Consider the following 17,019-nt stretch of genomic DNA (forward strand, 5'->3'; position numbering starts at 1 on the left):
GCGGGTCGAGGGAGCCCCTCGCTAGCGCGGGTCCTTTCGCTGGAGCTTGTTAACTGTATTGACCAGAACCTCACAATGCTCTCGAGTTGCCCTTACTTCATGAGGGGTTTTATGTAATGATTTGTCAGTTTTTAATTGGTCACTTAGTGGGGGCGTGGGACCCACCCTGAAATTCAGGGGATGTTTGATTGGTAGAAGGAAGGTACGTAGGGTACGTAAGATGCATTACGTAGGTCTAACATTTTTGGCGAAGCAACAATAGCGGTAGACCCTAGGGGACCCGTCTTCGGCGCTCACAGTGTTAGGGGCAGTAACGCCTACAAACCCGGCAGTCCGCAGCAGCGCGCCACCTATAAGAGAGAGTCATGGAGGCTGCATCAACACGGTGTTGTCACACGTCGTCGGCGAGGCCAATGGCGGAGCCAACATCCAAAGATGGGTGTACAAAGTCTCCTAAAATTCCTAGCTTTATCACATTTCCTTATTTATTTGTTGTATATTGAGAGAGGCGTTTTGGAGGCCGAGCTCCATAAAGGCCTTTATTTTTGAAAAATTCAAATTCAAACTTTTATGGTTTAAAAAATTCTGAAAAATGCGTATATGTAAGGATGTAACCCACATGTGTGTAAAAATTCATGATGAAATACCTGGAGTTGTGACCTGTATAAAAAAGACAAATTCATGGCCTGGGAGGATAAATAGTATCGTGTGTTAAACAACCCGAGATTTGTCTTTTTTGCATAGCCCTCATTTCAATGTATTTTGAACTGAAAATTTAGACACATGTGTGTTATGCCTTCATGTATATCTGTATTTATTTTCAGAATTTTTTGAAATGTAAAAATATGAATTTTGATGAAATTTCAAATTTGAATTTGGAGGCCTTACTGGAGGCCGAGCTCCAAAAGGGATTTCTGATGTATATTGTTCTATGTAAGAAATATGGTATTGAAAATGTTTGCCAAACAATGGGTTTACACTTGCACCCAAATTCTAGTGTAGGCTGCCCATGGGTGAGGCCACGCGCCCATGGATGTGTGTGCTCCATGGTGCAGTTGCAGGTCTGGCTGGCGCCACCCCCTTCCGTACAACCTGACAACATTGGATTAGATCCACAAATTGCCACGCTAAACAGTGGCGTGCCGCAAGTGAGGCGGACGAATCGGCCGCCACACTCTGGCGCTAGAAAAGTGCGGCGGGATAGCTTATACTGGTTGGGCGTGGCGGCAAGCAAACAATGCCTTATTTTTATTTGGCACGCCCCATGTGCGGCTCGGCAGCTGCAGGCAGCGATCCAAACACGCCCTATAGACCAACGGGTTTGAGAACGGGGCTGATCATGAACGGTGAGGTCGACCACCGTCGCGGGCTCGCGGCACATCATCTGGGTTCTCCACCCAGGCGTCAGCGATGTAGTAGGAGACAAAGCTTGTCGAGAGTCTCCATGGTCATCTGGTAGATGTCGCACTCCGGGAGGAGGAGCTGCGCCATCTTGCTCGACAACGCTTATGGTTCGATCACCACCTTCATTTTCATTGGCCAAGGCAGTATTGAGGGAATTGACCACGAAGGCTTGCCACTTACTCTACCTTGTCTGTTCAACTTCATCCAACAATGTTTTATCCTTCTTCTTCATCTTGTGGTATCATGTGCATGCGCATGCGGGCTAGCAAATGAACGACATGATCAACAAGTTGTAACATTGAGCAAATCCGGTCCAATGACGAACACAAAAGGCAGCAAACCACAAAACTTACGAGCTCTTGGAGTGTCACACCACTTGGCCACCCGGTATGCACTTGTTTGTAGACGTCACAATATTTATTGGCCACCTCTTAAATGTTGTACCATCGATGGCCGAGCGACTTCGCATTGCAATTATAGATCACTAACGTACGGCAAAGATCGTACCACTCTTTCTTATGATAGCAGTCATGCACACTTTGTAGAAACACCTCAGAAAGTGCATGGATGAACCCGGATACATATGAACCCACTTTAAAAAACACATTTCTAAATGCTAAAAAAAAATAAAAAATGTTGAACAGATACATCTTCATGTTTTATGTGCGTGCATAATGTTTTACAAAAAATAACTTTTTTGTGGCCTGTGCAAAAAAGAAAAATAATATTATAACCAGTATTTAGAAACACCGAAATTTGTCTTTTTTTGCGAAGACAAAACAAAAAGACACTCACAAAACTTTCTGCCGCGCACACACATTTGCGAACATGTATGCGTGGAATTTTCTTTTGAATTTTTTGACATTTTAAAATGTGTTTAAAATGCATTTTTCAAAAAGTGGATGCATATGCCCATGGGTTCAGGATGTGCCGACTCGAAACACCTAGCCCTTTTACTCCATGCCATGAAACAGATAAATACTAATGGCTAACCATGCCTCACAGATTAACTCATCCTCCTTGCTGGACAAAGTTTTCCCCTCTTCTTCCTTGGGTCGGTGGTCGGAGGTGAAGGAGGCTGTTGCATGACGGGTGGAGCTGTTGGGCGGCATAGTAGTAGGGCATCTTCAGCTAGGAGGGCAGGGCTGCGATTGCTCGGACAACACTGACCGAGCGGTGCGTTAAGGCTGAAGCGCTCGCCCTAATCGGTCGCCGCCGCATCTCGCGCCCTCTTTTTCTCCTTGTGCACCGACCGTTGCGTTCTATGGCTCGGATCTTGTGTGCCGCCACCGGGTCAGGTGGTACGATGAACATCGTCATGGGCTCCTACGGCTGCTCCATCGAAGCAGCGGGAAGGGGCGGGATTTCACACGAAAACATTGATGGGATTGTCCAAATGCATGGGCCCGCCCCTGTTTTTGGTGGGTCCATGTTGTCCAAGTCTTGCATGGCGGACACTCAAACCTCCCCTTTGTTGGGGGGATTTCTATATCTAGTTTGGTCCGGAAAAAATTGGTGATCATCATTGGATGGCTAAAAATGTCTGAAATGTCTCGTCCAAACATTTGTGCGAGGTTTGATGATCTGCCTTAGAGTTGTCGAGTATCTACGGCGCTAATAGACAACCAAACAAATTATGTGCGAACTTTTAAAAAAAGAAAGGAAGTAGAAGGAAGAACTCATGCATAATTTGAACTCTCAAATTTTGTAGGCGGTTCACAATTTTATTATTACGACATGTAACATTGTTGAGGAACATTGCATGAAAAATAAAAAAAATTCTACGCACACGCAAAATCCATGGATATGCATAGATACAAGAGGGGAGAGTGTGTTTACGTACCCTCGTAGACCGTAAAGTGGAAGCGTTTATTAACGCGGTTGATGTAGTTGAACACCTTCGTGATCCAACCGATCAAGCACCGAACGTACCGCACCTCTGCGTTCAACACATGTTTAGCTCGATGACATCCTCGCCTTCTTGATCCAGCAAGATGGGCGAAGTAGTAGATGAGTTCCGGTAGCACGACGACGTGGTAAATGTGATGATGAACTTGTTCCCGCAGGGCTTCGCTGTGCACTACAGAAAAACTGGACGGAGGATGAAACTGTGGAGACGGGCGCCGCACACGGCTAAGAGATTGTCGTGGGTTTGTGTCACGCCCCCTCCCTCACACACACACACCACACACACACACACACACACACACACACACACACACACTCACACACACACACACACACACACACACACACACACACACATATATATATATAGGTGGGGGAGGGGAGGCAGCCAGGAGGCGCCCCAAGGTGGCTGGCTGGCCCCCTTGGGCGCATGCCCTTTGGTGCCCCCTTCCTTCTTTGCTTTTGGGAGGAAGGCAGGAGGGGGTGGCGCCCCCCGTTTCCTTCCTCCTAGGTGGAGGGAAGGAAAGAGGGGCTAGCCCTCCCCCTTACCATCCATAGGGCCGGCGACCAAGAGGAGGGGCGCGCCAGCCCCTTGTGGGCTGGTGTGTTCCCCTCTCTTGGCCCATAAGGCCCATTAACCTTCCGGGACTTCCCGGAACCCCTTCTGGTGATCCGATGGTTACCCGGTACATCACGAAACTTTTTCAGTGTCTAAATAGTATCATTCTATATATCAATATTTACCTCCGGAGCTCCTCGTCATGTCCATGATCTCATCCCGGACTTCGAACAACATTCGGTCACCAAATCACATAATACTATATCATCAATGAACGTTAAGTGTGCGCACCCAATGGGTTCGAGAATGATGTAGACATGACCGAGACTCCTCTTCGGTCAATGTCGAAGTAAATAACCACGGGTAGCCTAGCCGGTTTCCCCTGGCCCTTCTGAAAAAATTACGAGCCCGCCCGGCTCTCAAGAATCCAAGACATGGGGCCGCCTTCCCCTTGCTGGCTGCCACCCAGGCCGGCTTTCGGAAGGCGGTCCGACTTTAGCCCTCATGAGAAGGCCGACTCCAAGAAGCCGGCCGTGAGAAGGCCGACTCCAAGAAGCCGACTCCCATAAAACGGTCGAGACCGTATCCTCAAAGTTTGCACCCACCTAACGACGGTGCGATGGGGCGTGGCTACAGTGAAGCCTGCCACCCCCGAATCCCGGAGCACGCCTGGCACAGTGCGCCGTACGGAGTAGGCATGACCCGTCCGGCGCAGCACTGTTGCCATGTTGACCTTGGTGTCACCCACGACGGGCCGCCAGTGTGGCCCACAGATGGTGGGCCCCTTCGGACAGAGAGACGCCCGAAGGCGGCCGCGCCTCCAACCAGTCGGCCCAAGACAGAGCCGGCTCCCCGCAGCCGGCTTGCCGTCTCCCTCGAAGAAGACACCCCATTAAGGAGACAAGACACGGTGAGGCTACAGCGATCGCCTGACGGGCGACGGCACTGTAGCCGCGCCTGCCACGACGAAGCCCACGTCACCAAGATGAAGCCACAGTAACCAGCCGCCGACCAGGCCCTGGGCAGTGGGGCCTGCCTGTCGACCAAGGGGCCGGCAGCCGGCGGGACCCACCAGTCGATGGGCCCCAGCAGCCGGCGCAGAAGACGGCGAGCGCAGTCACAGACGGCTGGGCCCCGCGCCCAGTCGGATTACCATTGTACCCCCGGGGGGTGGGCCTATATAAACCCCCCGGAGCACCCATGCAAAGGGTTGGACCCCCTGCTAGTTCTAGACACCACACAAGGAGAAGAAGCAGGCTAGCCGTGCCCTTCTTCCTCCTCCCACCAAACAGCTCAAGGAGCGTTGTGTAGCTACTTGATTCATCTAGTGAACATGCGGAGACCCCGCAGAGCAGCAGTAGGGGTGTTATCTCCACAGAGAGCACCGAAGCTGGGTAAGATCCGCCGGCGTGCATGTCTTCGCCTTATCCCGTTTCCAGGCACCGGCGATGTCTTACTGGCTCCCGCAATGATAAGCCACCCGTTGGCATATGTCGCACCTACCACCCGACATTTGGCGCCCACCATGGGGCCAGGTGCACCGTCGTCCGGAGACCTGTTCTGGACGGGAACCCTCTTCCTCCTCAGCGAGCGTAGCCAGCCCGGCACGCCAGATGGCGCTTGCCGCGACGCGCTGCAAGGCATCACCAGTATCTGCGCGGCGAACAGCCTCGCTGATCTCCTCGACGAAACCCTCATCTCCGACGAGCTCGCCTCCGATGCGGGCACCGACCACCTCGCCAACCTTCTCGGCCAGCTCCATGTCTCCAGCGAGCCCGCTGTGGACCTGGAGTCGGTTGGCTCCACCGACCCGATGCCTGTCGACTCCGACACGGCCTCGTTCGACGCCTTCCCCACCAATGTCGTGATCTACAACGACCCGCTTCCCCGAGCCGGTGGCTGTGACGTTGTCACCATCGAAGTGATGGTTGTCGGCCACGGCGGCCCGGCCGGCGAGAGCGCCCACGACGCCCCGCACGCGGCGGCCCATGACTTGTCCACTCCCCTCCCGGCTGATGCCGACGACGAAGCACTGGAGGCACGCCGCCTCGCCCTCCTCGCAGAGGGCCGGAGGCTGGCTTCCGTAAGACGCCTCACTGAGGCCTACCAGCGCGAAGCTGACCGCGCCGCCTTCGGCACGCTGGCCCCAGGCGGGCCAAGCCGGGCCGGCCTTGTCAAGCAACGCGGCGCCGTCATCGCCGACACGCTGGGAGTTGACCGCCCGGTCTATGCCACTCCGCTCGAGAACTTGCGTGCCGCCCAGGCGGCCGTAGACGAGTTGGACGGCTTGGAGGCCGAAGACCTCCCCCGCATGACCCGGCGCATCCAGCAACTGATCGACGCAGCCGCGCAACGGCACGAAGCAGACGCCCGCGCGGGAAGCCCTCCCCCGCGCCAAGATCATGGCGCGACGTCCCGGACGCCGGCTACGAGCGACGCCCGCGTGCGGCGCGAGAAAGAGCCGGCTGCCAGCCGTAGCCGGACCCGAATCTCCATCGAGCGAGACGCGGACGGCCATCCCCGAGCCATGGAATGGTGGGGCAACCCGCCTCCGCCTCCGCCCCGTGGAGACAGATATCCCGCCCCGCCGCCAGTGGCGCACCCGACTCTCAGCGGCCGGCTAGGTCGCCGCGAAGGAGTCGGCGAGAACGACGCCCGCCATCGGATCGACCGCCTGGCGCGATCCCTGGCGTTGGAAGAAGAAGACGATGTCGGCCCGCCTTGTTTCGGCCCTCGCATCCGTGACGAGCCCTTCCCCAAAGGGTTCTCGCTCCCAAGAGACACGCCTAAGTACAACGGCTCCGTGAAGCCGGAAGATTGGCTAATCGACTACTCCACCGCGGTTAGCATAGCCAACGGCAACCGGCGCGTTGCCGTGAAGTACGTGCCCCTCATGCTGCAAGGCACGGCGCGGACCTGGCTCAACAACCTCAAGCCTCTCAGCATCAACAGCTGGCTAGATTTCACCGAAGCTTTCATCCGCAACTTCACCAGCACCTACAAGCGGGCTCCCAAGCCCAGACAGCTCTCCTTGTGCGTACAAGGCCCCGCCGAGTCCACTCGCGATTACCTCACGCGTTGGGCCGAGCTCCGCAATTCTTGCGAGGGGGTGCACGAGGTGCAAGCCATAGAATACTTCACAGCCGGATGCCTAGAAGGCACCCTCCTCAAGCACAAGCTCCTCTGCGACGAGCCGGCTACCCTCGACGAGCTTCTGGACATAGTGGACAAGTACGCCACCGCCGATTCCTCGATGAAGACCGAGCTTAGGGTAGATGCGTCCGGAAAGGTACTCAACCCGGCGCCCAAGACGCCGGCTGGGGATTCCGGCCGACGCCCCCACTCGAACGACCTCAAGTGCAAGGGCCCCGCGCCGACTCCCGCCAGTCGGCAGGTGGCCACAGTTGAAGACGCGCCGCCTGAAGAGCGTCCGGCGCCCAGGAAACCTAAGGGCGGCAGGCCGGCTTGGCAGCCGGCTTTCTCCTACGAGCAAACTCTCGACGCCCCGTGCAAATTCCACAGCGGCGCGAAGCCGTCCAACCACACGACCCGGAAGTGCCATTGGCTCACCCGAATCTCTAAGGGCGAGGGGCTCGTGCTGCCTCCGCCTGCCGGTCCACCGCCTCCGGCTGCTCGGCCCGCAGTCGGAGCCGTGCACGACGAGTCCCCCGATGAACAAGCAACCTACATTGTCTTCACCAGCCAGCCCGAAGACCGGCGCAGTAGGCGCCGAGAGCACCAGGAAGTCAACGTGGTCGCTGCCAACCCTGCCGGACACATGCATTGGTCAGAAAAGCCCATCAGCTGGAGCCGGTCCGACCATCCAGAGGTGATGCCGTCTCCCGGCTCTTACGCTTTGGTCCTGAAAGCCACCCTTGCAACGGACAGACGCGCCGCCCGCTTCTCCCGTGTGTTGATAGACGGCGGGAGCAGCATCAACATCCTATACCTTGACACCCTGGAGAAGCTAAACGTCAAGACGAAGCAGCTCACGCCTACTCGGACAGTGTTTCATGGCATCGTACCCGGCTTATCCTGCGCCCCCATTGGCAAGATCAAGATCGATGTACTTTTTAGGGACAAGGAGCATTTCCGCCGGGAAGCGATCTGGTTTGAAGTGGTGGACCTGGAGAGCCCTTACCATGCATTGCTTGGCCGATCTGCCTTGGCCAAATTCATGGCAGTTCCCCACTATGCATACCTCAAGATGAAGATACCAAGCACCAAAGGCGTCATCACCATAGCCGGCGATTACAAGAAGTCCTCTGAGTGCGCAGCAGCCAGCAGCCGGCTAGCCGAGTCCCTTGTGATTGCCGAAGAGAAGAAGATGCTGGACCGAGTCGTGGCCATACCCGGCAAGCAGCCGGCCGTGTCCCCCGACCCCAAGGAGCATGATGCTCAAGGATCTTTCCAGCCGGCCAAGGAGACGACGAAGATACTTCTTGACCCCGAGCACCCAAAGAGGTTTGTCGTCATCGGGGCAAACCTGAACAGCAAATAGGAAGGCGAGCTCGCCGATTTCCTCCGTGAGAATCGGGACATCTTCGCATGGTCCCCCAAGGACATGTCGGGTGTTCCGAGGAAATTCGCCGAGCACAAACTACACGTTTGAGAAGACGCAAAGCCAGTCAAGCAACCCCTTCGCTGACTGTTGGAGGAGAAACACAGAATTGTAGGGGAGGAGATAGCCTGGCTTTTGGCAGCCGGCTTCATTATGGAAGTTTTCTTTCCAGAATGGCTCGCCAACCCGGTCCTCGTGCTGAAGAAGAACAACAAGTGGCGCATGTGCATAGACTACACAAGTCTCAACAAGGCCTGCCCCAAAGATCCCTTTGTCCTGCCAATGATTGACCAAGTGATAGACTCCACAGCCGGATGCGAGCTGTTGAGTTTCTTGGATGCTTACTCCGGATATCACCAGATAAAGCTGGATCCGGACGACCGCCTGAAGACCGCCTTCATCACGCCATTTGGAGCCTTCTGCTACCTGACTATGACATTCGGCTTGAGAAATGTCGGTGCCACTTTTCAGCGTTGCATGCAGAAGTGCCTCCTCAAGCAACTCGGCAGAAACGCTCACATTTATGTGGACGACATCGTGGTGAAGACGGAGAAGCACGGCACCTTGTTGGAAGACCTCAAGGAAACGTTTGAGAACTTACGCCGGTTCCAAATCAAGCTCAACCCCGAGAAATGCGTGTTCGGAGTGCCAGCCGGCCAGCTCCTAGGCTTCCTAGTCTCCGAACGCGGCATCGAATGCAACCCGGTGAAGATCAAGGCCATCGAGAGAATGGCGATCCCCACCAAGCTTCGAGACATTCAGAAGTTCACGGGGTGCTTGGCCTCCTTGAACCGCTTCATCAGCCAGCTCGGAGAGAAAGCTCTCCCCCTCTACCGCCTCATAAAGAAGAGCACTCACTTCGAGTGGAACGACCAGGCCGACCAAGCTTTTCACGAGCTGAAGAAGATGCTGGCCACGCCGCCCGTTCTGGCGGCGCCGACTGAGAAAGAGCCCATGCTTCTCTACATCGCCGCAACCAGCCGGGTGGTCAGCACCGTCATCGTAGTCCAACGACCAGAAGAAGGCCGAGCCCAGCCGGTCCAGAGGCCGGTGTATTATCTGAGCGAGGTGTTGTCCGCCTCAAAGCAGAACTACCCGCACTACCAGAAGATGTGTTACGGCGTGTACTTCACCGCCAAGAAGCTGAAGCCCTACTTTCAAGAGCACCCCGTCACGGTCGTATGCACCGCCCCGCTGGCCGAGATCATAGGCAGCCGGGACGCATCCGGCCGGGTGGCGAAATGGGCCATCGAGCTGGCCCCTTACACGATCTTCTACCAGCCCCGCACCGCCATCAAGTCCCAAGCACTGGCCGACTTCCTCGTCGACTGGGCCGAGACCCAGTACCTGCCACCGGCTCCCGACTCCACCCATTGGCGCATGCACTTTGACGGGTCCAAGATGCGCACCGGCTTGGGAGCCGGCGTCATCCTTACCTCTCCCAAAGGCGACAAGCTCAGATACACGCTACAGATCCACTTTGCCGCCTCCAACAACGTGGCCGAGTACGAGGCGCTCATACACGGGCTCCGGCTTGCCAAAGAACTTGGCATTCACCGGATCCTATGTTATGGTGACTCGGACCTGGTGGTACAGCAATCATCCGGTGACTAGGACGCCAAGGACGCAAATATGGCGAGCTACCGCTTCCTGGTCCAACAACTCAGCGGATACTTTGAAGGATGCGAGTTCCTCCACGTACCGCGAGCCGACAACGAGCCAGCCAATGCCCTGGCTCGAATAGGCTCTACTCGGCAAGCAATTCCAATCGGCGTCGCTCTACAACGCCTCCTCAAGCCATCTATCAAGCCGTCTCCAGAGTCCGACTCCATCTTCGTGCCACCTAACCCTGATGCGGCCGGGTCTGGCTCAAAGAACCAAGCAGCCGAGACTCCCGCAGCCGGCTCGGGGACTTCGGTAACCGGCTCGGGGACTGCCACACCCGGCTCGGGGACTTCGGCAACCGGCTCGGGGACTGCCACACCCGACTCGGGGACTTCGGCAACCGGCTCGGCGATTGCCACAATCGGCTCGGGGACTGCGGTAGCCGGCCCGGGGACTGCACCAGCACAACAGCCGGCGGCCGACTCCAGCATCTCACCACCCAGCCCGCCCACCCTGGTGGCAGTAGCCACATTGGCAGTAGAAGAAGTCGCGGCTCCATCATGGGATCAGTCCATCCTCAACTTCCTAATAAACCAAGACCTGCCGGCTCACGAAACAGAAGCAAGACAAGTCCAACGTCGAGCCGGAGGATACACAATCGTCAACAGAGAGCTCGTCAAGCGCAGTGTCACTGGAGTCCTCCAACGGTGCGTCGAGCAAGAGAAGGGCATTGCAATCCTCGGAGACATTCACCAAGGAGAATGCGGCCACCATGCGGCCTCAAGATCACTTGTCGCCAAAGCCTTCCGCCATGGTTTCTTCTGGCCGACTGCTTTGGATAACGCCAAAGAATTAGTCAAGCATTGCAAGGGATGCCAACTCTTCAGCTCCAAGCAACACATGCCGACTTCGGCACTCAAAACCATTCCCCTCACTTGGCCCTTCGCCGTTTGGGGACTGGACATGGTGGGCCCATTTAAGACGGCGCGCGGCGGCATGACACATTTGCTCGTCGCCGTGGACAAATTCACCAAGTGGATTGAGGCAAAGCCGATCAAGAAGCTGAATGGGCCGACTGCCATGACGTTCATTGCAGACATAACAACTCGGTACGGCGTGCCGCACAGCATCATCACCGACAATGGCACGAATTTTGCCAAAGGAGCCTTGGCACGTTTCTGCGCAGCCCAAGGTATCCGGCTGGACTTAGCATCCGTCGCCCACCCGCAGTCAAACGGCCAGGTCGAGCGAGCCAACTGACTCATCCTCTCCGGTATCAAGCCTCGACTGGTCGTACCTCTGGAGCGCTCAGCCGGCTGTTGGCTCGATGAGCTGCCGGCTGTCCTTTGGAGTCTGCGCACTACACCAAACAAGTCAACCGGGTTCACCCCTTTCTTCCTTGTATATGGTGCCGAGGCGGTCATCCCAACTGACATCGAGTTCGACTCGCCTCAGTAACCATGTACACGGAAGCGGAGGCCAAGGAAGCACGAGAAGACGGCGTCGACCTGCTGGAAGAAAGCCGGCTGTTAGCCCTCAGCCGGTCTGCCATCTACCAGCAGGGTTTGCGCCGCTACCACAGCCGGAAGGTCAGGCCAAGATCTTTCCAAGAGGGCGATCTTGTGCTCCGGCTGATCCAGCGAACAGCCGGCCAGCACAAGCTTTCAGGCCCTTGGGAAGGCCCCTTCGTCATCAGCCGAGCTCTAGGCAATGACTCCTACTACCTAATCGATGCACAGAAGCCGAAGGCACGCAAGAGAGACGACTCCGGCAAGGAGTCGGAACGACCATGGAATGCCAACCTCCTTCGAAGATTTTACAGTTGATGAAATGCAGTATGTATCACGCTAACTTTTGTATTAAGTACGAGACAATAGGCCCCCCAAGGAGGGCTCGGGGACTGCCATCTCTTATTTATGAATGAAAAATATCATGCTTATGACCTTGTCATGTCATTTACTTATTCCGTCCGGCACCGAGTTCGACTAGTCGGCTCGGGGACTGGCCGACTGGAGTTATGTTAGAAGTCCTACCCGCAGTCAGACAAGTAGTGTGCCGGCTCCCAAACCTTCTCTTGCCAAAAGTCGCAGTTCGAAGAACCGGCTGTCCGGCTAGCAAGAGCTAAAGGCAGGAACGGGCGCCCACACAAAAAACGGCTAGGGACTAACGGACTAATATAACAAAAGCCGGTTTTTCTCCCACCGCCAAATGGCTACCAGAGTAGCCGGCCGGCCGGTTTCCATTCACTTCACTTCAATCCAAGAAAGCTCAAGTACTTGCCTCCCAAAAGAGGGAAGGCGGCAAAGGAAAAAGCCTAAGGATAAAAAGCATACACGAATGGAAACCAAACATGCACATAATAATATTTACATAAAAAGACCTCCGAGAGGCCAGCATTAAACATAGTTTGGATACATCCCCAGTGGGTGGAACTACAAAAACTTAACAAAGATTGTTCAAAAGACAACAAGCAGGAAAGATAAAGACGGCAGGTCAAGTTGGCGGAGCGGCCGACGAGCCGGACTGGTTGGCGGAGACGGTCGTCCCGGCTGAAGGAGCGGCCGGCTGGCGAACTTCGGCTTGGTCGTCGCCTCCCGCAGAGGGCGCGCTTCCACGCGCCTCGTTGCTGGAGGCACGATCGGCCTGAGGTCGCCCGGTTGTTCCACCAGCCGGCTCAACGTCTTCGCCGTCCTCCTCTTTGTCATCCTCGCCTTCGTCGCTGGAGGCAATCTCCTCCGCCGAGTCCTCGCCCACCGCCGGGTTCAGCCCGAACCACTCCTCCGGCTGAGCAACACCGTCATCATCGATTTCGGGTGCGAAAATGCTGATGTCGGTGCACTCGGCGATCGTCGAAGCTCGCTGGGCGATAGCCGGCCTCACCTCCTCCAGCTCCGCGCCAGCCTCCATCCGCCAAGTGCGCAGCTGGTCCAGGCTCAGCCCTGGGTACCAAGCCCGAACGAACTCCAACGCCCGCCTGGCTCCGAGGCGGGCCGCCGGCGCCTTCCAAGCCTCAAAGCGACCAACTGCGACCTCCAGCCAGTCGGCAGTTCGGCTTGGGGTGTGGGGGATCGTCTCGCCGGGCCAGAGGGCGGCCAACACTTGCGCCCCGGCACATTGGAGCCGGGACAGCATTCGATGGGCCGGCTGCAACCGCGCCTGGACGGCCAGGAGCTGCTCCTCAAGTGTCCGGTTCGCATCCAGTGCGATGTTGGCCCCCGCCTGACGACGCGCCTCGTGATGGGCCTCAATGCTTTGGGCGGCGAAGGCGGAGTAGCCGGGGAAGTAGTCTGCACCAAAAAACAAGCAGCAGCTCAAGATAAGCCAAAAACCCAGGCGGCAAGGGGCAGGGGAGGGCCGAGGAAGGCGGCTTACCATCGATCAAATCCTCGATCCGGCCGAAGCCTTCATCCAATGCTCGCCGGGTCTCAGACCAGCTCGCCGCCTCGGTCTCATACTCCGCCTTCAAGGCGGCTTCGCTATCCTGCGCCGCCTTCAGGGCCGCCTTGTGGCTCTCCTCTTGGTCGGCCAGCTTCTTGGCTAGGCGATCCCGTTCCTGGACCAAGGCGGCGTACTCGGCCTCCTTGGTATGAAGGGCAGCCTTCGCTTCGCCGAGCTCCTTCCTCAAGTCGGCGTTGGCCCCTGAAGACAAAGAAAAAGAAAAACCAATAAGGAAAGAGTCGTCAAGAAAGATCCGACCCGACTGCTCAGCAGTCGGCCCGAATCTCGGGGACTACACCCAGTGGGTGCGCTGACGCGCCCCCACAGGAGACAGACAAGATCGAGTACTTACTTCGGCTGTCGGCCAAGTCGTCGGTCCTCCGGCTCAACTCCCGAGCCTGGGAGTTGAAGGCGGCAGCACGAAGGTTGTGATATTCCTGGAAGTTCAGAAAAAAGCAAAGTAAGGTAGCCGTCGAGAAAGATCCGACCCGACTGCACAGCAGTCGGCCCGAATCTCGGGGACTACACCCAGTGGGTGCGCTGACGCGCCCCCACGGAAGAAATTAAGAAAGCAAAGCAACCAAGAATGAAGGACTCACCCGGATGGTGGCTCGCGTCAACAAGAACTCCTGGGTGAACTGTTGCAGCAGGGCGGCCTGAGCTTGCAGCCGGCTCCGGACCCCTTGAGCCGCCACATTCAGCTCGCCAGTCCCCCCGTTGGGAGTCCACTCGGACGTGGCAGTGCTGGCCGCCTCCAGATCTTCCGTCGACTGCTCTGTGCCCACGACTCGGCGCAACTCCTGCGGAGCGGCGCCTCCCCCTGCACGCCGGCTCGTCGCCGGCTGCACCTCGAGGCCGGCTCTGTTCTCCGGCTCACCTCCGGTCGGCCCCTTTGGCGCCGCTGATGATTGGCCGCCTTGGCCCGCTCCGGTTGGCGCTGCTGGCAGCGCTCTTCTCGCGAAGGCCATGGGGTCCTCCCCCCTCTCCATCAGCGGCGGGTCTTGGACGATCTCCTCCGCCAAGGGCAATGGGGTGTCGGGGGCTACGGCTCGGAGAGGAATGGCGAGCAGCGGAGGCTGGTTGCGCGAGCTTTCCGCCTCCATCTCCGCGGTAGCCGCCTCCGTCTGGGCCTTGGCTGCCGCGTCGGCCTGCTCCCTCGCCGCCTGGGCGGCCGCCTTCTCCGCCGCCTCACGCTCCTCCCGCGCTTCGCGGGCGTTCCGCTCTGTGGCCTCCCTGAGATCGGCGCGGGGGTCCACGCGGCGGGAGCTCGAAGACCCTCCAGCCGGCCCCACGACGGAGCCGCCCGGACCCCGCTCAAGGGAAAGCGGCGCCCTGTCCAGCAAGCGAGAAAAAGTTAAGAAGAATATTCGAAGAGAAAGAGAATGGTGAAGGGCATGCGACCAGGCAATCGGCGACTTACGCTGAAACCGCCTGAGGCTGCTTCACCGCCTTGCGGAAGTGGGCCGCCTTCGCGGCCGCCTCGTCTCGTTTTGTCGCCGCGGTGGAGGGCTTGGACTTCTTCGGCCGACTGCCGAAGAGGCCAGAAGCGGCCCGGCGCTTCTGCGCACCGCTGACGGCCGGTGCGATGGACGAGCCCGCGCCCTGATAGTCGGCCACCGGCTGGCGACGCGGGGCGACTTCGGCTTCAGCATCGTTCGGCCAGTCCTCGAAGCTCGCGGTGAACCTTGAGCCTCCGGGCTCGGCATTGTCCCCCACGACGGCGTCTTCCATGGCGGCCGCCCCCAAGTCTGGGTCGTCAACATCGTCGACCGTGCGGTCGGGGGCATACTGGCGTTCAATCCCTGCCGCCCCGGCCGGCAGTGGAAGAAGAGGGTTCTGCTCAAAAGAACCGACTGGTCAGAAGCCGACCGTCACGAAGCCGGCTGACGACAAAAAGAAGATAGAGAGAGAAGCTTACCACGGGCGGAGGATTGGCGCGAGAATATGTCGCCTTGCCGTATTGCCAGTCCCCGGCGAGCTTGCAGTTGGCGATGTAATTAACCATAAGCGCCACCTCCGCGTGGGGCATTTTCCATGTGCTCAGCCGGCTTGGGTCGAAGCGGCCGCTCATCTGACACATGATATGGGGCCGGCTTTGGAGAGGAAGAATCCGGCGCTCCACGAAGGCGGCCACCAAGTCGGCCCCGCGCAGGCCTTCCGACTGGATCATCACCCGAAGCCGGGAGACGGCGGCGTTCCCGGCCGGAGACAGTGACCGGGACCGGAAACCCCACGAAGGCTGCCTCCCAGCCGGCGGGCCGGCTACGTAAGCCGGCAGGTTGATGTAGTCTCCTTGCTCGGCGACGTTCCTCACGTAGAAGTACGATTTTTGCCAGACCTTCACCGACTGGATTAGGGGGATGGACGGGAACGGATTGTTCTCGCTCGCCCTCCTCATGGCGATGAAGGCCCCGTAGGGTGCGGGCACGCCGGCGACGACGGTGCCGAGTTTGCTCTGGAAGAACTCTCCCCAGAGCTCCAGCGTGGGGAGCAGGCCCAAGAAGCCTTCGCAGAGGGAGACGAAGGCCGACAGCAGCATCACCGCATTGGGCGTAAGATGATGCGGCTGGAGGTTGTAGAACTCGAGGAAGGAGCGCAGAAATCTGCTCGCCGGAAGGCCGAAACCGCGCAGGCAGTGCGAGCGGAAGACGACCCGCTCACCCTCCTCCGGCGCCGGCGAGATCTCCGTCGCCGGCGCCAAGCGGACCTACACAAGGTTGGCACCGGGCAGGCGCCGAGTCTGGCGGAGGAACTCCACATGGTCTTCATGGACGTTGGAGCCGTCCCACGAGCTTGACAACGCCATGGGAGCGAGGCGATGTAGAGACGCGGCGGCGCTGAGACGGGAGGCTGCGGCGGCAACAAGAGGAAGAAACAAGGATTAGGAGAGGCGGAGCGAGAGAGAGCGTGCGAACCTCTGTCGCTCTCCCTCCTCCCCCTACTTATAGGCTCGCGTGGCGGAGCCGAGGAGGCGCGGCGTGGGGAAGCGTGGGGATCAATCGTGCCCAGTCCCCATGTCCCGCGATTATTGAGCCTTAACGGCGAAACAAAACTGCCTCGGGAAGGCGAGCGGCCCCTGTGGGCCACGGAAGATCCGCGCCCGGACCAAGGCTCGCGAGTGGCGGGCCTGGGCCTGCGGCGGCGTCCCATCGCGCGCGTGCGCTCGCAGGATCCCGCTGCAACATGGCGGGAGGGCCCGTGGTCAGCACACGGGTCTCCCCCCTCCTCCCGCCTACAAGACGCGGGGCTCTCTGAAGTCGGCATACGCCCGCAAAGCCGGCTCTTCAGGATGGGAAGCTGACCAAGCTTCTCGTCCCCCTGCTCGCCTCGGAGCTCGATCAGCTTCGGGGACTACTGTCGGAGTAAATAACCACGGGTAGCCTAGCCGGCTTCCCCTGGCCCTTCTGAAAAAATTACGAGCCCGCCCGGCTCTCAAGAATCCAAGACATGGGGCCGCCTTCCCCTTGCTGGCTGCCACCCAGGCCGGTTTTCGGAAGACGGTCCGACTTTAGCCCTCATGAGAAGGCCGACTCCAAGAAGCCGG

This window comes from Triticum aestivum, chromosome 3A (assembly GCF_018294505.1).
Source record: "Triticum aestivum cultivar Chinese Spring chromosome 3A, IWGSC CS RefSeq v2.1, whole genome shotgun sequence".
In the NCBI taxonomy this organism is placed as follows: domain Eukaryota; kingdom Viridiplantae; phylum Streptophyta; class Magnoliopsida; order Poales; family Poaceae; genus Triticum; species Triticum aestivum.